The 21,439-nt window shown below is 42.8% G+C and overlaps 1 non-coding gene across 1 annotated transcript in view; it reads right to left on the bottom strand.

The window, feature by feature from the left end:
* Window positions 1-21,439, bottom strand: part of LOC8051329 — a 53,620-nt gene that overhangs the window by 19,442 nt on the left and 12,739 nt on the right. The window contains exons 2-4 of the transcript XR_005716214.1: window positions 6,285-6,427; window positions 5,249-5,346; window positions 5,098-5,169 (exon numbers count right to left, since the gene is read on the bottom strand). This is a non-coding gene — a transcript (uncharacterized LOC8051329). The remainder of the gene's footprint in view (window positions 1-5,097; window positions 5,170-5,248; window positions 5,347-6,284; window positions 6,428-21,439) is intronic.

Below are 21,439 nucleotides of genomic sequence, written 5' to 3' on the forward strand. Positions count from 1 at the left end.
GTTCCGCTTTTCACCGCAGTATGCGTGACAGCTAGATTTCGTGACGATATTATCGCGTTTCCCTTTTAGGAGAAGTCCACGTCAACTGATGCCGTCCATAGTAGGCATCGCGTTTCGAGCCGCCCTCGGGTACAAAAGGCACAAACGGCCTGCTATTGCTACGCGCTGGCGGCACCTCCGATTATTACACGATACCCGTCCTTTCTTTCCTTGCAGCTGAAAAGACGGACAAGGGAGAGAGGCAGTAAGCTCCGTTCTTTCTTTAGACCTTATCGTGTCAGCTATCGTCGACGGTGGCGTGCTGTGCGGCGAAAAGGCATTAAGAAGCGACGCCGGATTGTGGTGCGAGAGTTCAAATTCAAAAATTGTTTTCTCGCTTTAAACAAATATTGCTTTGATTAAACTTTCAAAATCAAAACGTTATCGATTGTTCTTCCACATCCACCATATTTTGTATTTTTACTTGGACCACCTCAGGGTGAAATAAACAGCTGTTTATGTGTCAAAACGCACTTTTTTGCAACTTCAGGATTTTGTTTTACTACGAGATATTTAAACAGGTCATGAAACGCTTTTCCAACTTTTTCCTGTTTAGCTTTCCTCCTCAACTCATAAATCGCGCATTCCACCAAAGAGTTCAAGAAGACGAAAAGAGGGGAGGCCCCTCTTGCTCGGAATCTGGTTTGTGTACCCGGAAACAGCCATTGTCCCCCTAGAAGACTAGCCCGTCGCTCACAATTCAGACGAAAATTGCTTTCTCCATCCTGCTCACCCCGAAGCTGACAGTGCTGTGGAAGCTGTGTGCTCGTTGGGCCGGCCAGACTTGCCACGTGATCACGCTCCTTCGCGCATACCCACACGCAGAGAATGAGGTCAGGTGATGAAAGAGAGGCGGCGGATTAGTCCGGCAAGCGCGTAGCTTCCACCACAATGTCAGCTTAGGGGTGAAGGGAATAAGTGAGGTCCGGTGCCGTGTGACGTGCGTTTGGACCCGATGACGCGCTTTTGGGACTGCGGATGTATCCCGGTGAAAAGGCAGAGAGCTTACGAAGGGGTGGAGGTATGAAATAGTCCTCTGTGTTTTCAAATTTTCCCATTAAAAGTCAGGCTTTTGACTTTCTACCTTTTTTTCGTTTGGCCCACTGAACGATGTGCTATTAGTAAAATCTCAATCTAAAATGATTTATCCCAAGCCAAAATTCGTTTCATGGGCCCTTTAATTGAGCGGTTCTAAATTTTTTTTTTTTTATAAATTATATACCTGCAGGGCAGCCGGTCAAAAGTTCTATTAAGTCCCGCGAGCAATTAGATTTTTTTTTATAAAAAAACAAAAATATCAAAATTTTTAAAGCTTTTTAGTTCTTTTTTAAAGATAGTAAAATTTAACAAAACTTTACAAGCCCAGTCACATTTTAAGTCGAAAGCCGTGCAAATTTAAGAAAATATATTGTTGGGTGTTTCACTAAATAGCTGATTTTTGATCAACTATTGAGTGATGCCTAGTATCACTACAGTGTACTAGAATACTTGGGTAGTGTTGCGACTGAAGGGGCTCGCCTGAAGCGCGTGGTATTGATCGCGACAGGTGTCGCGTCCGGCGCCTTATCCGGAAGGTGTGCGCATGCGCGGCTGCACGCGCGAAAACATGAATCTTTGGTGCCGCTTTGGTGGAGTGCACGTAGGATTTCTGATACAGCTACGACCTGCCAGCGGTCGTACCGCGGCATCAATTACGCTGCGGCACGATCGTTAGCAACATGATGCTTTAATGTATTGGACGGTACAAGCTACATTGCCCTTCCTTTACATAAAAACAATTGCGACTTTAAAGAAGCGGTTTCGGTTTGTCGGATGGTGAGCATTTTAAATGAAATGCCCATTTCCTTGGTCGCAAATGCCGAACATTAGATATTTGAAAGGGATATCTAAAACTCGGAAGTGGTCTTTTTTCCCTCTCTTATTTTATAACGGAACGAAACGGCACATACTAAAGTTCGAGACTGTTTTAGTATGCTTTTAATACCCCAGGTTAACTTCTCTGTCTTCTTTTCTGCCCGTCCTCCTTTTCTTGACCTTATTCAGCTCGCTTCACTTGTCACTCATTCTTGTGTCCATTTATGCGACGAACCACCGAAGCGACGGTCGCAAATGGGTGAGAATCTTCCATTTCTTCGCGGCTGCCACGACCATCCGAGAATCACCCGACGTTCACTTGTAAGAAATGGCTTATAAGCCGTGACAATCTTTATCACGGGTTTTAACATTTAACTTAAGTCCAAAAACTGAGGCAATGTGGGCTGAACAAGTAATGCTTTATAAGATTCAAAGAAAACAAGAAACTATTTCACATCATTTTGAGCAGAAAACATGAGCACACGTAGATCAGGCAAGGAAAAAGTTGTAATAGTTTACAGCACGGCATTGAAATAATGGCTACAATGTGCAGCGCATACATGGTTACAATATGCAGCGCATTATCCTCTTGAGGGTAAACCATCTGAAACCTACACGCTCAAAACAATACATTTAACCGACAGCTGACAACCAGGCAAGTCTCGCCTGAGCTGGGTGTTCGAAGGGAAACACCCATGGCTCCACAGGGGGCGTATCTGGTTCACGCAGACATTCAGGGTGTTTTTGTTTTATTCTTTACAGAACTTTACATATTTTACAAAAAAAAGGATGTGGCAGATATGCGGATGCCGTCTTTCGTTATATCTGTAGGGTTCGGTGGACAATGAATGGGCGAATAACCGTTGCAATGTTTAATAATGAACCAAGATCTGTTAGTTAACTTGTTTATTAACGGCTTAATTGGCCATGGTGCAATTGCAGTTTTAAGAAGAGTCATTATTAAAGGCAAATCCAATTTCGACAATTCGCGAAAAGGCAACGAGGTTCGTAAAATTAATCGTAAAAGTTTGCATTTCTTCGCTTGATTCAGAAACCGCGTTATGAAAATAATACGTAGAATTGTAACTTAGTCGTCTTGATGTGTGGCGCCGACGAGTCCACCGAAAAAACGCTTTCGAGTGAGTGACGAGGGGACAGAAACAACCTGCGTCATTCTTCTACTCATCAATATCAGCACAACCTAATTTGCGCTTTCAGCGCGCAGTTTTTTTAATTAAGTGAAGAAAGGCAAAATTTTAGCGATGAATATCTCAGGAAGGAACGAGCGGGTTGGTAGAGATAATTAAGCTTGAGGAAGAAACGAAAATGAACGGACGAACACAACAAAACGAACGCCTTGTTACTTTCGCTCAAAGCTCGTTGTTTGTTCGCGAACTTTTTAATTAAGTTGGCCTTTAATGATGGCTCCCTTTAAAGCTGCAATTGCAACATGGTCCATCAAACATTTCATTAAACCTTTGCCTACCGCAAAAATTAAAAAAAAAAAAGATTTGAAAATACCGATTTTTTTACGTGCCCTATACTCTGTCTCACCTTGTGCTGTACCGCAGGAAAGGCTACAGGCGCGAGCTCCTTGCTCTAGGGCACATCTCGGCGGCACAAGCTCCCGTGCACCAAGGGCAGCTGCCAACGCTATGAGCTCGCGCTCCTAGCTTTCGCTACATGCACCGCTCAAAGAGAAAAAAAGGAAGAAAGAAAAAAATAAAGGCGGGCTGCGCGAGCCGGATAACTCGACTACAGCGCCGCCACGAACTGTCAATACACGCGTCCTCACGAGCTCCCGTTGCCGAGCCGCTCCGGTCCCAACACTACCCAAGTATTCTAGTACACTGTAGTATCGCGCTGTTTTTAAAGTTAAAACCGAGCTCCCGTCATAAGAAAAATTTTTTTGCCAAGAATATTTTAGGGCATGGCTACGGACATTGCGGCAAAAGGTTATTAATTTTTTTTTTTTTTTTGAATTTGGAAGATGTCGAGCGCGACGTCTTTGACGTTTGATATGGAATGACCCTACTTTGGACCATACAAGGTACTCCGTCGCCTCAAGGAGCTGAACTACGAGGTGATGCCCGACGGAACAAGAACATCATCACGCCGCCCACCACGACCTGAAGTTGTCCACGTCGTCGCCTGAAGCCGTACTACGCTCGATAGGACTGTGAATGCGTTCCAAATGACTCTTTAGTTTATCGTTCTCTGTTTATTTTGTATTGTTTTGTGTTACATCGGGGCGATGCACTTTTTAAAGGGGGGAGTAATGCCGCGCGCGCACCTCGCCAAGGAGGCAGCGCGGCCGTGGCCTAACGGTTATCGTGCTTGACCGCCGGGAGTTCGATTCCCGGAGTTACGCGTCCTTTTATTTATTCTTGCAGTTTAATGTTCTGGTGAATTCGAGAACTCTGTTGCTTGATCGAGGTACGAATGTTCCAGTTGCCGAACCTTCCAGGTCGATTGTTCCAGAAGCCAGCGCGTGTACATAAGGAGCCCGCGTGGCGATCTGCAGGCAGTTTCGCCCCAGCGTTCGACTCTGCTGTCACGCCGACTTCGACACCCACGACGCTCTGTTTTTTTCTGTTTCTTTTTATTTTTTGGGCGAAAGTTCGCCTCATTAAAAATTCAGTTTACTCAGTCATTCGCCGCCTCATTACTCGTCATTCGTGACTATATCAAATATAGTAGTGACTTTATTTAGATTATTGTTTTTTTCAAATATGAAATTATTGTCAATTAAAATGACATTACGGCACGGAGATACAGTTTTACAACCTTCATTTCACACGTCAATCATCTCTCGAAACAATGAGAGCCGGAAAAGCTGTTTGGTTTCGAAAGCACCGGGCGACGCCTTAAGCAGAGCTACCCCCACCTAAATTGTGTTTAACCGAGTAAATATTGCTGCAAAAACCTTCTTCTCCTAAAAACATTTACATACAAAAACATATATGTGTCCCATCTAAACCCATTAAAAAAACTTGTTTTTTTCTGTTTTTAATTTCAGTGTTTTTTTTAGGAAATGCGGGGAGTGACTTTGCACCCTTCGGCGGTTCTTGTCGTTCTTCAGCGTTCCTATGCTCTGGCGCCCAAAACGGCTGTGTAGCGATAACAGGACGTGTGGGAATCCCCACGCCCTGGGTTTCTTATTTTTTGAGGGACTACAAGTGCTAGCACAGTTAAGATACTTACGGTTTTTATACTTTTCAGTCCTGAGTATTGTGCAATGTTTGTAGTCCGAGAAGATTACTCTCGACTCATAATCTATTAGGAGATAAGAATACATGCAAATCTTCTCACATTGTAGCACGCACGCATTGAGCGAGCGAAAGGCTTAACGTACCATTATTATCACCGCGATAGAACCAAGTTATCGCTCTATATGTCCTATTGTGAAAGTAGGCGGTTTTTGCTTCGAATCCTTGAACCATATGTCTCTAACTAAAATAGTGTTTTGTTACTCGCAACTCCACGGGAAGAAAAAAAAATACCGCCAGCGTAGATCAATATTTTGATGGTAGCCACTATTGTTCGAAGCGTGCTGTATAAGCCCTCCGCACAAAGTACAAGGGACAAAAGGGAGACACAAAAGACGAACACAGCGGTAATTTACAACTCGGAATATAATTTATTCGTTCTTTATCTTTACGTCTACTTAGCTTGAACTGCTACGTGCGCCTGATACGAAAATAGATTCATACGTGCAAATACATATATATACACATGTATATACAAATGGAATCCTCGCCGAAAAAAAAAAAAAAAAACTGCCCAGCTAAATATTTTCCACACTTCCATTATAGTCTTCTAAGTGGTAGAAACATGGCGCGCCTAGTTCTTCTTCATTATTTTTGAGATTACGTTGTCTGGTGCGCATCTCCACTGATGTGTCATGATGTCCTGAAAAGTGGTGCATTGAGTTTCACCCGATAACGTTACAAAAGTGTCATTCGGTTGCTTGCCGCGATCCTCTCGGTGGCATAGCAGCAGAGGTGGATTCGACAGACACCAGTTCTGCTGATATTGTTCTGCAGCCAGACATTCAATGGAAGCCAAAGCAGACACGATATGGAACGCCGCGGCAACACTCGCGTCCGCTCTCGCCTTTTTTGGCACCACTTCTACGAGCAATCGCCCGGATCGCGACAGATGACAGCATAACGCATTGCCACCGAATCACCTGACGTAATTGGTTGCCGCTTCCGGCCCAGATTTGATGCCATGGGTGGCAAAAAATACTAAACACACCTATCGAAGACGCATTCCAGGCCCCGCACATATCTAATCTCGAGCCGCTTAAGTTATATGCTACGCTGTTTGATATCTTCAATGGAACATGCGGCAAGAACATTGACAGAATAATTATTAAATGTTGTTACTCTCAATCCCTTGACGTTGTGAGAACTTCAATGTGTTCCTCGGGTGTTATCCCAGAGTTTGGATAGTATGTCAACTTGCACAACCGGAAAGAGTCATCCTTCAGCGAGGAGTAGACCAGTACAAGACTGCCATACAGGATGCCCTGCAAAAGAACGTACGAAGTGCATGTTTGTAAACGCGCACAACTCGGTGCTAGACTTTTTTTTTGCAAAATAGGTTCTTGCTTTTTATAAATCACGCAAAAACTTTACACTTGATTCTTCATGCTGAGAAAGACCGGAAAATCACAGAATGTGTCCTGAACGAGCTGGGGCGCATGATATATTAGTGTGATGTAACGTGATAATATCAGATCACATGACCCTAACGTCATAAAGTTGCGATGTTACGGGATGTCACGGCGCCACGTTACAACATAATGTTACGTTGCGTTATGGCGCCAAGTGGTACCATGACGTCACGATTCTTTACAAGGGAGGGTTCATAATGGTTTTCCGGTAGAGTTCGCCTGATGAAACACATTTTGTTTTGGGGAATAAAGATCAAATAGTAATATTGCAATTAGGTTGCTGTAATAGTAATGATAATAATAAATATATTTATTCCGTCTAGCAGAAATCAAAGTTACGTAATGGGCGCACAAAGCCAGGAATTAATATTAATAACAATAATAGTAATATTAATATTATTAATATATAATTCGAAATTTATTTCCGATGCAGGAGCATATCCACGGGACAACGCAGTATGACTCAACCGAGGTTGCAAAGATATAAAATAACTATCACAAAAAGAAAAAAAAAGGAAATGGAAAAACATAAAAAAAGTTTCCACTTAACTAGAATTAGCAATAGCTCTAGTTGAAGCTTAGGCTTTCAAATCACAAAAAAAAATTATAAAATTCAATAAACCGGAAACAAAAAAAAAATACAAATCAGATCATGTCACTTAAAAACATCACAGAATATCGTTCCTTTAAGAGTTGCACGATGCAGGGTTCGTCCAGTTGAAGATAAAGTTTCTCAGTGTATAAGAACAGTCACAAAATTAGTCATGAAAAACAAACAAAAATTATAATGCAGAATTTGGCACAAGCACCATTGACCTATATCCCAAATTCACCAGTCAAAAAGACACATAAGTAGTGTAATTACTAGTGGGGACAAAAAAAAACAATCAAATGAAATAAAATAATATTAATAATAAATGAATGATAGTAATATTATTAGTAACTGTAGTGATAGTAATAGTAATAATAGTAATAATAATAATAATATTAAAAATAATGCTTTCTTTTTCCTTAGTGCCCACAAACACCTATGACGCCTTTTGTGTGATGCGCCGTCAGGTCGTGTTTAGAGCAACACAATTTGAAATGTACAGAAACATGGGATCAGACAGGAATACAATTTTCTGAAGCAGATACAACTTCCATACAAATTCAGTGTCAGATAAAATACACTTTTACAAGGCTGGCTTATAATTAACAAAATTAAGAAAATATCTAATTCACAATTGCCCATGTTATTAAAACCAGACTCCATTCGAGGTAATGGTGATGATTCACACATTTCATAAGGGGAGAATATTAAAAAATGACGAATAGCTCTAGTGGGTACATGAAAGTCAATGCTAGCAAGTAAACTCTCAAATTTAACTAGAGCACGCACTACCTTATGAAGAAAATGAATGTGTGTGATATCCCGCCCTCCTCGTTGAGAGAATTTCGAGCCTAAATAATAATTATAGAATATCAGAATTTACAAAAAAAAAAAAAAAGAATCGAGGATTGTATCGAGGGTAAATAATTCAAAAAACTTTGTTCTGCACATTTTTAATTTATGCAACTTGGGTCAAACTTAGTAATTTCCAAATAATTGAACCAAATTCAAATCTCGAGCGTACATGGCTAGAAAATAGACGCACGATAGATAATAGTGAAGCCTTTTGAAAATGAGTTTTCAACACGGACAGAGTTACTGCGTGAACTCAAGTGGCACTTAAGCCATTAAAAAACTTAGGACACAGCCCATACAAAGTAAGTTTGCAAAGAAGCAAAGAATGATCCACACGATTAAAGGCCTTCGTCATGTCAAAATATACTGAATAGATTTTTCCCGTGTTTGTGACAATCGGTACAGAGAAATCTAGGGAAGAGCTCAATTCTGTATGAAAGTACTCTTCCTTGAAAAAAGACTACGCAGAACAGTACTAATTACTTTTCTTAGACACCTAGATATCTGATTATGCATAGCCATTCCGAAAACCTTCAGGAAACCGAATAATAATGTAATGGAGTGGTAATTAATAATTAGTGACTGTTCACCTGCTTTAATGATAGTTACGACAATAGAAGACTTGCACAAATAAAGGAAAATACCCTCACGAGAGATAGCTTAAATATATGTTTCAAAAGAAAAGCAAATATATCAGAGCAGAACTTAATAATTAAATTAGGTGTACCGTCAATCCCTGTCAAAAACCTACGTTTTAATTTTTCAACAGCTTTGAGAACTTCTGTGTCCTTGGCAGTAAGAGCATATAAGAAGTACCTGCTTTTTGTCAAATTTGCATTTTGCACCAGCAGTTTAAGGAAAACAGGAACTGAAGTAATCAGAAAAACGATTTGTTGTGTCAGTTTGCAAAAACAGAAAGTCAACCGCTTCCCGTAAGCATAAAGATTTTTCCGTTATAGCGCATATTGTTTTTAGCAGTGTTGTAGGCGTTACTAAAAAAAATGTAACGAAATGCATTACTCTTTACTTGCAAATAAAAGAAACGCATTACCAACCTACGTAACCTGAAAATAAAAGGAACGCGTTACCATTACCGTTACAGATCAAAAGTAAGTTCCAGACATGTACAAGTTACTCAAAAAAGTAATAAGGTTACTGAGTATTGGCTTCGAAAGTAATTTGTGTAGAGTAGAAGTTACTCAAATGGAAAGTAATTTAGTAAATTACTAACTACCGTAAAAAAGTAGCGAATTACTTTTGAAGCTATTTTCATATTTTTATGGTAATAAGAACGTATATAGGTTTTGATCTGTTTGCGAAATTCGGCTAGCCAAATAAAAAGCAGCTTGCGCTTTCACAGATATGCTCTAATAGCTGGTTCTGCTTCTGCGTGCCTAATTGTCTTGCACTCTTTTGTTTTGTTTTTTTAATAACGATGTGCTGTGGATGTATCATTTCTACTTTGAGGTTTAGCACTGCCGGAGCTTGATCTTGCAGATAGTGTTCGCTTGTTTACAGGGTTGCGTGAAATATTTCTAACAAGTACTGGACGTAAGGTAAAAGGAAATGTGAGGTTATGCACTTCAAGTGAAGTACTAAGTACACCTGGTGCTATGTCCTTGAAGTAAGTTCTATAAATAAAATGTCCTTTCAATAAAAAGTACAAGTACATTTTAACACAATTTTCATGATGCCCGTTCATCCCCTATGCAGTTTTTTTTCTACTGGTATGCATTACCTTAGGGGTAATCGGACGTGCATTAGCTTGTTTTTGGAAATGGCGGCAAATAGTGGATGAATTCGCCACAGAGTTTTGTATTTTACTCACGCTGACGAGCTAGTTGACCCAATCAACTTATAAAGCTCTTATTTATATCGGTCTTGCAGCCGCCTTTACTTCACTCGGTGAAATGACGAAATGACGCCTCGAAAGACGATAGCGCGTTTTCAGAAAATGATACGCCTTTTTTTATTTTTCATTTGGGAGTGAATTCTTAAGTCGGGAGTTGAACTGTCTTTGGAGAGTACCAGGAAAAATACTCTAGTACAGTACAAGTGCATGCTTAGAGAATGTACTAAACATACTTGAAGTAGTACTTTGAGTACCATGTACTTACACTCCTTTCCATCACTACTTCTTTATTTATTCTTTTTTGTAAAAGCGGCGGGGGAATTACTCTCTCGAATGATCTTCGAATCTTGGAAGTTATTCTGAGTTTTAGGAAAAAAGACAACCCAAAGAGGTTACGTTGCCTTTTAGGACGTAATTTTTCAAGTACAGCACAATCTCAGTGAGGATGCATGTGTACACTTCCTGTAATGGGCGAGAGTTCTTACGTTGGGGAGAAGTGGGGACAACCACTTTCTTCAAAAGCGTCAAGTCTCCTTCAGCTTCGGGACACAAAGAAACGCCAGTCTCTGGCGTTAATCCCGCAGTAACTCGGCCTCACTTGCGACATGCGTGTCCACTCCCCGCTCCTCGTAGCAGTGTTGTTGCAGCGGGGGCCCGTGAAAATTTGAGGGGGTTTCAGTCTTCAGACCCTCCAAACCATCCCCCCCCCCTTTCTGCCTACGCCACATGCTTCCCCCTCTTTAGAAATATCAGCTGATCTTTTAATATCTTATATCTTTTCATGCAGGAATGTATGTTGATAAGCGAACCTAGCACCAAAATTGGAAAGTAATTTGTAATTTTAGTAGAAGTTACTCGGAAAAATTAATTACGGTGAGCTACTAATTACTGAAATAAAAAGTAATTGAAAGTTACTAAACAATTCAGAAAAGTAGTTAAACTACAGTAACTTCAGTAGGGTAGTTGAACTACGTACAAGCCGGAAAGTAACGCGCGTTACTTTTGTGTTGCTCTTTTAATTATGAATTAACACGTTTTACAGTTTGACGGTACAGGTTTCCATTAGCGCCATATTTTAGGAAATATTATGTACACGCAGAAACCAGAACATATATACCTTATCTTTTCTACAGTTTCACGTAAATCAGAAATGTACAAGTTACTCAAACAAGTAATTAAATTAAGTTACTGAATACTATCCTCCAAAGTAATTTGAGAAGAGTAGATATTACTTCATTGGAAAGTAATTGAGTAAATTAATGATTACAGTAAAAAAGTAGCGAATTACTTTTGAAGCTACTTTTATACTTTCTTATACTAACAGGGACGTACCTATGTTTTGAACCGTAAGCGAAATCCTGCTACCTGAATATAAAGCGGCTTGTGTTTTCATAGAAATGTTTTAATAGCTGGTTCTGCTTCTGCATGACTCACTGTTTTGTAGTTCTTTTCCTTTTGGTCAATGATGCACTGCGGAGGTGTCATTTCTCCTTTGAGGTTTAGCACTGCCTGAGCTTGATTTTGCAGACACTGTTTGCTTGTTTACAGTGCTGCGTAAAGTATATCTAAAAAGTACTATGTTGTGTCTGGTTTCGGTCGGAAAGAAGGGCTCTCAAGGAGGTGGAAGAAGAAGAGGAGAGTGAATGAAGACGAGGATGGAACAGCTGATCTTTCGTTCCAGCTGTCTTTAAGCTCCGATATTAAAATACAACAATTGGCGCAGTCGACAAGCCTCAACTTCAGCATGAAGGTCGAGCCACCGCCGCCTTTCTTACCGTCGCCGGGCAAGCCTACCATCCCATGGGACGAGTGGTACGCAATTTTCGAGACGTACATGATCGCTTCCGGCGGGTCGGCGATGGACGACGGCAGAAGAACTGCCATTCTACTGAGTTCACTCGGAGTTGAGGGTCAACGGACCTACTGCAAACTGCCGGATCTTCAACACACTCCCACAGCCATCCCTGATACAGTTCCAAGTACCTCAGGGGCTGCCTCGGCTTCGAGCGGCGCGAGAGCATCAGTTACCATAGTCTACGATAGCGCGGTGAGGAAATTGCGAAAATTATTTACGCCCGCCATCAACAAAACGGCTGAAAGATTTGTATTCCGTTCACGAGCGCAAATGCCCGATGAGACAGTACAAGAGTACGTGACGGTCCTGCGACGCCTTGCAACAAATTGCCAATTTGGGGACATGACGGATGAAATGATCTGCGATCAACTCGTCGAGAAAACGAGCCATACCGAAGTACGAAACCGGCTACTCCTAGAGGCTGAGCTTTCGCTGGAACTATCGCATCTCAAGTTGAGCAGGCGATGAAGGAGGGAATACTATTCACTAAAGAAGCGGATTCTAGTGCCCAAGTGGCGAAAATTAAAGCACAGAATCAACCACAACCTCCGGTTTCTTCATCTAGCCGAAAATCTTCGGGTAGTTTCTACAGATGTGGTTCAACACATCACATGGCGGATCACCCTAAATGCCCTCCAAAGAATCAAGAATGCAGGAAATGTCACAAGAAGGGACATTTTGCCTCTGTTTGCAAACAGACTGTGTCCCAGGCGAAATCCCACGTGCGAAACGTAGAACAAGTACAAGCCATTCCTACAAGCTTCACCAACCAGTCCATTACCTGCGAAATACTGATTTCGCGCGTACCCATCAGACTTCTGCTCGATACGGGATCATCGGTGTCGATTTTTCCAGAAAACCTCTACCGAAGATACTTTCAATCCTTCAAGCTACAACCAACAAGTACAGCTCTCATCGATTACTCTGGAAAGGACATTCCCATTCTGGGAAAATTCGACTCAACAGTACAGTTCGCCGAAAGGAATGGTACGTGCACATTCCACGTCGTGCGAACAGGCACGGCCGTGATGGGGCTGAATACCTTACGTGCTCTGAATATACATCTTCACTTTGGTTCTCCGAAGGGGGGTGAAGTAGTGGCCACCATTTCTTCGAGAAATTTTCCGGTGCTTGTAAAGGACTTCCACCAACTGTTCTCGGAGGGTCTGCGTCACGCCAAAGGATTCGTCCACAGGGTGAAGACAAAGGCTGCGGTCAGCCCATTACAACAAAAACTGCGAAGACTACCTTTCGCAGTACGCGAAAAAGTTTCTGAGGAGCTGGCAAGGTTGTGGGACTCCGGTGTCATTGAACGCGTCGATGCCTCGGAGTGGCTATCTCCCATTGTGGTTGCACGGAAGAAAAATGGAGACAGCCGGCTCTGCGTAGACTTGCGCAAGCCAAATACTTCAGTCATTGTTGACTCCCATCCTCTTCCGTGTCCCGACGAGCTCTTCCACCGGCTGTCGTGTGCAAAGATATTCAGCAAGTTAGATCTCTCGTCAGCATACCGCCAGTTGTACCTGGCAGAAGAAAGTAGAGACCTTACTGGCCTTCGTGACGCATGAAGGTCTATTTAGGTTCACCAGGGTATGTTTTGGGCTGACTTCCGCCGCCCCTGCTTTCCAAAAGCTGATGGACTGTATCCTTAGAGGCACTCAGGGTACCATCGTGTACCTCGATGATGTGCTCATCTTTGGAGCAACAAACAAGGAACATGACGTCCGACTGGGAGAAGTCCTTACCCGCCTACAAGAGTCGGGCCTGAAACTAAACAAAGACAAATGCATTTTCACAGTACCACAGCTTCAGTTCCTGGGACATGAGATCACTCCTCAGGGGATAAAGCCATGTGAAGATAACGTCAGGGCGATCATGCAAGCCTCTGCTCCCACAGACGTAACGTCACTACGATCTTTGCTCGGTCTCCTAATGTACTACCTCAAGTTCGTTCCCAAATTTGCAACCATCGTAGAGCCTCTACACGCACTCCTACGGAAGAATGTTTCATTCCAGTGGGGAAAGGAACAAGAGGAGGCATTCACCTCAGTCAAACACCTGATTCAGAGCTGTGTCCCACTCGCCATTTTTGATGTGACACTTCCTACCGTCGTTACGACGGACGCATCAACCTACGGGTTGGGCGCGGTATTGCAACAAGTACATTCAAATGGTATACACACCGTCTCAATCAACACTTTCTAGCGCAGAGCGCAACTACTCTACGGGAGAGAAAGAAGCTTCAGCATCTCTTTGGGCCATCGAGAAGTGGCATGTTTTTCCTTTTGGCCAACATTTCACGCTCAAGACGGACCATCAGGCTCTGGTGACTCTGATTTCTACTCAGGGAACCGGTCGACAACCGATGAGAATAGCCAGATGGGCCATGAGACTCCTAAAATACGATTACGAGATTCACTATCAGAAGGGGAATGAAAACGTCGTGGCAGACGCACTTTCTCGTCTGCCTGCACGGAATGGTGCCGACCACTCCCAGACATGCGAAGATGACGACGAATTCAATTGCCTGGTACACAACCTACACTCGATAGACATACAAGAGCTCAAAAGTGAAACGAAACAAGACCCTGATTTGCCTCGGGTGATACAGTGTCTCGAACAGCAACGGGACACAGTACTGTCTCCATACTACAAACTACGAGAAGAGCTCTTCTGGGTGGACGGCGTACTACTACGGGGAGAAGTGCTGGTGTCACCTACTTCAATCCGACGGAGACTCATTAACTTAGCACACGAGTCACATCCGGGTATTGTGAGAACGAAGCAGCGTCTACGTCAGCGCTTCTGGTGGCCCAGGATGGACATTGAACTAGAAGCTTGCATCAAAGACTGTAACACATGTCAGACAAACGACAAGACAGCGGTTATAGCAGTACTACCTCTTCAACCAGTGGCACTTCCATCAGCCGCATGGAAACAGCTAGGACTCGACATTGTGGGACCGTTTTACCGACTTCCTCCAGAATTTAGATTTGCGGTTACTTTGGTAGACTACTTCAGCAAGAGGCCAGAGGTCGCTTTTTGTACTCGAGTAACGGCTGAAGTTGTTTGCAACTTTCTAACTACGATTTTTAGCCGAGAAGGATACCCGAACGTGATTGTTTCGAATCATGGTCCGCAGTTCCGGTCTAGCACATTCCGAGAGTTCCTGAACACAAGAGGAATTTCTCACCGTCGGTCTAGTCTACCACCCACAGCAAACGGACAGGTGGAGAGATTCAACAGAGTTCTAAAAGGGTACGTCCAGACTACGATACAAGAACAAAGCAACATTCGTGCTAGCCTGACTGAGTTCTTGGGCGTCTACCGGAGTACACCACATGCGGTGACGAAACTCTTCCCGGCTGAACTGCTTCATGGACGTCGAATGCGGACGAAAATGGACATCGTTGGATTTACAAATTTCGAGGAACCTGCTCATATCGAGATGCAGCAGCTCCGTCAAAACATTGCCGATTATTAGCGACGGAGCAAGCAGTACACTGACGAGAGACGCAGAGCAAGACCCTTTAAAGGAAGCGTGGGAGACTATGTGCGCGTGAAACTTCCCACACACCAAGCGAAGGGAACAACAGCGTTCGGACAGCCCGAACGAATTCAAAAAGCAGTCGGCCAAAATACGTTTGTTACATCTGCAGGAGGATGTTGGAATTCGTCGCGGTTATCGCGAGCATATGTTCCAGTCGGATCACAGTCACATGAGGACAACACAGGGCCCGGGGGAGATGGTCTAGATGCGGAACAACCACTTCACCTAACTCTACGAAGGTCCAAGAGGAGCAAAAATCCGCCGGACAGACTTTCTCCTTAGGGAATTTTTTTAAGGGGGGATTATGTTGTGTCTGGTTTCGGTCGGAAAGAAGGGCTCGCAAGGAGTTGGAAGAAGAAGAGGAGAGTGAATAAAGACGCGGATGGAACAGCTGATCTTTCGTCCAGCTGTCTTTAAGCTCCGATATTAAAATACAACATACTAGAGGGTGATTCCACGTCAGTTCATGCAATGATGGTCCGGGTCATAATTTAGATATTTTTGTTAAAAATATATATGAAAGCCATGTTTTTGGGAGGAACATTCAGCTAGATATCAACGCCGTAACAATTTTTTTCGCTGAGATATAAAATAGAAAAGCTTGAGGCGTGGAAATTGAGAAGGTTTCACAATGCTACTTTGCACAGTCGTCATTTCCTTATAGAATCTTTCACGGCACCATAACTTTTTTAATAGGTTTTACAAAGGTTATACAACACATACACAAAAGAATTAAAAATATCAATAAAATATTTCTATGCAAACAAAAATATCAAACATGACATAAAAACGCGTTTTAGAGACATATTCACAATTTTTTTGCAAATAAATTATCTTGCATAATACTTCACAAAACATATCAAAATACGGGTATTTAAATATTCTTTACGGATATGTAAAAATCATATGCCCACCCTTAATTGTCTTCTTGTTATTAACGCGGAAATGCGGCTGATTTCTCAAAATGTGGCAAGATTGGGCGTTGATATTTAAAAAACTCCATCTTTTATTTTTTTTTAACTCCCCGTGGCACTTTACAGTGACTTGAACTAACCTGTGATGGCAAAAGATTGAGTAACATATGACCTCCAAGCGGGAAAAGCTACGACAAACCTTCACTCGGAGCGAGCCGACGTCTTCGTCAAGGCGGCTTTGCCGCACAGCACCAAACGTTTTGTGCGTTAGTTATGGCATGTATTTTATATTATTAAAATTCTTTTTTTCATAAGGGCACAGTATTAGTGACGCGAAAATGGACTTTGAGCTGGAATGCCATTAATTAGCTTACAATTCACAGGAACAAAACGGCCCCACTGTGCGAATTCGCTAACTGTGCATAGATAAGCTTAACAGTTATGCGAGTGGCCATGTATACATCCGGCCCCTCGGCATATGATGACTTCCACAGATGAGAAGCCTGGATTCCTCTCACAGGTTTTATGGTGGTCCACTCTGCTTGCTTTACCGCACGAAACTCTCGAACCCGTTCCACAGACAGGTGGAACATGCAGACATTTGTTACTTTTTTACGTAGCACTTCCACAAAGTCTTTAGCGGTGGCAATCGTTGAGTTGAGCGAAGATCTCAACTTGGTGAGCGTTGGTTCTTCCACCTACTTCATCACAAGCGCTTTCTCCGTGTCCAGTGGCTGAAAAGATCCATCTTGCCGAAGAGTGCGGCTTCCGAGACAATTCGTGGAATTGGAAGCAATTCTTGAAATGCGCCGCCGCTCCGTCTGATACAAAAATTATTTCAGAAAAGACTGGGAAATGAACATTAACATACGCTTTTATGGCCTATGTGGCAAGAAGAGCGTGAGCTGTGTCATGTGCCGTGTACCATCGGTGACAACGGCAAAGCTTTGCGTGCCTTGCGTGGACGTAACCACACTTGTGGAGAGAGACACTTGAGATTTTTTTCAATGAAAACTCTGCACTTCGGTTGGAAAGAGTACTGTCCATTTTTCCGCAAAATCGAAGTGGAACACCACTGCCTTGGGTGTTAAGGCGGTTCTTGTGTCATGTATCAGGCTTCGTTCAAGGTCAAGGATGTAAGAATGCCTCATATACTTTTCGCTCTCCTATTGCCGCAGGAAGGCAGAAGTGTCCATAACCTTTTTGACGAGTTCGCCAGCGTCCCATAACGCGCAACAGATCTCTTCGTCTTCGTCGAGATGAAGCGACTGCAGCGAGATGCTCTGCGTTTTTGGGCACTTTTCGCAACGGCGTAGAAAGCAATCGTTCTGTGGAGCGCAGCAGAGGTAGATGCGCTTGAGGTCGTCTTCAGTAAATGTCTTCTTTGGGGCATTTGTTATTGCCGTTAAAAGCAACTGAAAATTGACGCAATATATGCATGCGCACACCTGGTGCTCGGGACTTTTTTTTTTACCCATTTTGGTCGTAGGGAATAAAATTTGGAGATGCCTAGTTCGGGATGGGGATGGTCCTTCCTAAACAGCTGGTAAGCTTCCTTAATAGAGCGGGTCATAAACCTTTTTACGGCTTTGGACATGTCGTTGATCATGGCTTTGACGACGTCCTTTTTGTTGGGGCTTTGAACAGAGCATGCGAGGTCGTCGCGTGTGTAGTACTCAATTGCAACCCTCACGTCTTCGGCATTCGCCTTTTTCCCCATGTAGGGATCAGGGGTTGCCCAAACACCACCTTTGCGCTTCAGTTTTCATGTTTGATCAATCATGTAGGCAGTCGCTTCCGACACCAGACGCAATATTTTTTTCTTCAGGATGATTGGTGGCAGAAGCACGTACAATCGCTTGCGTTCCTGGTGGGAACTACATGCCTTCAGCACTTCGCAAAACGCGTCAAACCACTCTGCGCAGTGCTCACAACTGTCTTCGAGTTCGAGAGTTTCGTGCGGTGAAGCAAGCAAAGTGGACTACCGTAAAACCTGTCAAAGGAATCCAGGCAACTCATCTGTGAAAGTCATCATATGCCGAGAGGCCAGATGTATACATGACCATTCGCGCAACTGAGAGTTTTAAGCCTATGTATAATGCATAGGTAGCGAATTTGCGGAGTGGGGCCGTTTTATTCCTGTGAATTGTAAGCTAATTAATGGTATTCCAGCTCAAAGTTCCTTTTCACGTCACTAATACTCACCGCTTATAAAAAAAAGAATTTTAATAATATAAAATACATGCCATAACTAACGCTCAAAACGTTTGGTGCTGTGCGGCAAAGCCGCTATGACGAAGACATCGGCTCGCTCCGAGTGAAGGTTTGTCGTAGCTTTTCCCGCTTGGAGGTCATATGTTACTCAATCTTTTGCCATCGCAGGTTAGTTCACGTCACTGCAAAGTGCCAAGGGGAGTTTAAAGAAAATAAAAGATGGAGTTTTTTTAATATCGACGCCCAATCTTGCCACATTTTGAGAAATCAGCCGCATTTCCGCGTTGATAACAAAAATATATTTAAGGGTGGGCATATTATCTTTATAGATTCGTAAAGAATATTTAAATACGCGCATTCTGATATGTTTTGTGAAGTAATATGAAAGATGGTTTATTTGCAAAAAAATTGTGAATATGTCTCTAAAACGCGTTCTTGTGCCATTATTGATATTTTTGTTTGCATAGAAATATTTTATGGATATTTTTAATTGTTTGTGTATGCGTTGTTTAACTTTTGTGAAACCTATTAAAAAAGTTATGGTGCCGTGAAAGGTTCGATAAGGAAATGACGGCTGTGCAAAGTAGCATTGTGAAATCTTCTCAATTTCCACGCCTCAAGCTTCTCTATTTTATATCTCAGCGAAAAAAAATGTTACGGCGTTCATATCTAGCTGAATGTTCCTCCCAAGAACATGGCTTTCATATATATTTTTAACAAAAATATCTAAATTATGACCCGGACCATCATTGCATGAACTGACGTGGAATCACCCTAGAAGTAAAGTATAAAGTCAATTAGAGGTTATGTGCTCCAAGTAAAGTAGTAAGTACACCAGGGGCAATGTAGTTAAAGTAAAGTACTATAAATACAATGTACTTTCAAAGTAAAGTACAAGTACCTTTTAACACAATCCTTTAGAATGTCCTTTCATTCATTGCTCCAAGGGAAATCAAAGATGCATCAGTATTTTAAGTTTTTTTTTCGGAAATGGCGGTAAATAATATAAGTCGCCGCAAAATAATATTTTTATTTTCGCTGGCGGACTATTTAACACAATCACCTTATAGACCGACACGCTGTTTACAAACAAGCCCGCGTTTGCCCACACCAGGTGTGGGCACTGCGCTTGCGCAGAAACCGAATCCGCGTGAACCGAAGCGTCTGCGCATGAGCCGTGCCGTCGACAGCGACACCACAGCTGCATGACGTCAGGGCCGCGTGTTCGTCTATAAGGCACTTATTTGTATCAGTCTTATAGGCGCCATTACTTCACTCAGAGAAATGACCAGATGACGTCTCTAATGTCAGCACGAACTATACAGGAGCACCAAATGAGCTTCAAAGCGGGTGCTGCCTTTTGTTTCCTCCTTTGAGTGAAATTGCAGTGTGTACACTTCCTGTAGTGGGCAAGAGTTCCTACGTTGATGAGAAGCGGGGATAAGCTCTTTTTTTTTTCAAATGCCTCAAGTCCCCTTGAGCTTCAAGACAGAAAACAAATACCAGTCTTCGGCGCTAATCCCGCAGTTATTCGGCCTCACTTGCGATGTGTATGTCCGCTAACCGCGCCTTGTAGGGGGGTTGTTGAAGTGAGGGGTCGCGAAAATTCTAGCAAGTTTCGGACCGTTCAAACTACTCCCTCCCTTTCCCCTCTTGCCTACGCCACATGCTTCACCCTCTTTGCAAAAATCAGCTGATCCTCCAAAATACCTCTGTTTGTGCAAGAACGTTTGTTTACAGACATAACTACAACTAAAATTCGAAAGTAATTTGTAATTTGAGTATAAGTTTCTCGGAAAATTTAATGCAAATAAACTACAAGTTACCGAAATCAAGATGTAATTGAAAGTTAATAAACTACTGAGAAAACTAGTTTAACTACAGTAACTTGAGTAAAGTAGTTGAACTACGTACAAGTCTTACCTAAATGCCCACAAGCAAGAACGCAAGGAAAAACCAATGAAAACTAAAAAAAAGTCCCATAAAAACACCAAAAATTGAGTGTTCTTTTTTTAAGTTGTGCGAAGAATATGTAACAAGTGACGTAACTACGTTACCTGTTACTCGAAATAAATAACGTAAGTCACGTACGTTACCTGTTACTGTTTTGAAAATGTAAAGAATACGTAAAGCGTTACCGAAAAACAGTAACGCGTTACCACCAACACTCTTTCTAAGCATGGCGCCAGAACATCCCAGGTTCTTTAGTTAAACTTTTTTTTATAACGATAACATATGTATCTGCGTATGTTGTTGTTACTGTTTTATGTTCTCATGTCAGGAACCCGCCCCACCCCCCCCCCCCCTTATGTAATGCCCTCAACGACGGCCTTTAAGGGAACTTTAATAAATAAATATATAAATAGTGTAGAAAAGTGGTTCGCAGAGCGGCAGCAGTTGCACTAATGGCTCGTTGAGAAGATATAAAACAACATATGGGACGACAGATTGATCAAGCTGTTCTCAATTTATCTCGACTAGGAAACACTATGTAGTTGTTGTTTTTACCCTATTAATTGTTAACCAAATACGTCCTTGAGATCCTATGGTGGGAGCTAGAAAGCTGTGCGTGAGAATTCGTTGAAATGATATGTATTTTAAACACGTGCAATATCCCTTCACCAATGCCTCGTCATCTTTCCGAGTCAATCCCGAACTACGCGCGACCGCTGGACATGGTCACGTGCGCCACTGCCGGCGAGGCCGCGGCCACGTGACCATGTCCTTGGTAATGTCTGCGGTCAGTCAGCTCAGTGTGCTACGCACACTGAGCTGACTGACCGCAGACATTACCAAGCGCGCACGAGGGAGGGAGAAACTTCCTCCGCCGGGAGAGCACGACACATTTCGGGGATCTATTTCACGCCGCGGATAACGCGGGCCTTTTCACACTTCGATACTGGCGCCATCTAGAAGTTGCGCGTTCAACCACGTCACGAGCCGCGCGCCATCTGGTGGCTGAAATGGACGAATAAATAGAGGTACTGCGCCCTCTTAAGATGGATGCGGTGGCGCAGGCCACCACGCTGCAGC

Source organism: Ixodes scapularis, unplaced genomic scaffold (assembly GCF_016920785.2).
Source record: "Ixodes scapularis isolate PalLabHiFi unplaced genomic scaffold, ASM1692078v2 PGA_scaffold5__190_contigs__length_132052651, whole genome shotgun sequence".
Taxonomy (NCBI): Eukaryota; Metazoa; Arthropoda; class Arachnida; order Ixodida; family Ixodidae; genus Ixodes; species Ixodes scapularis.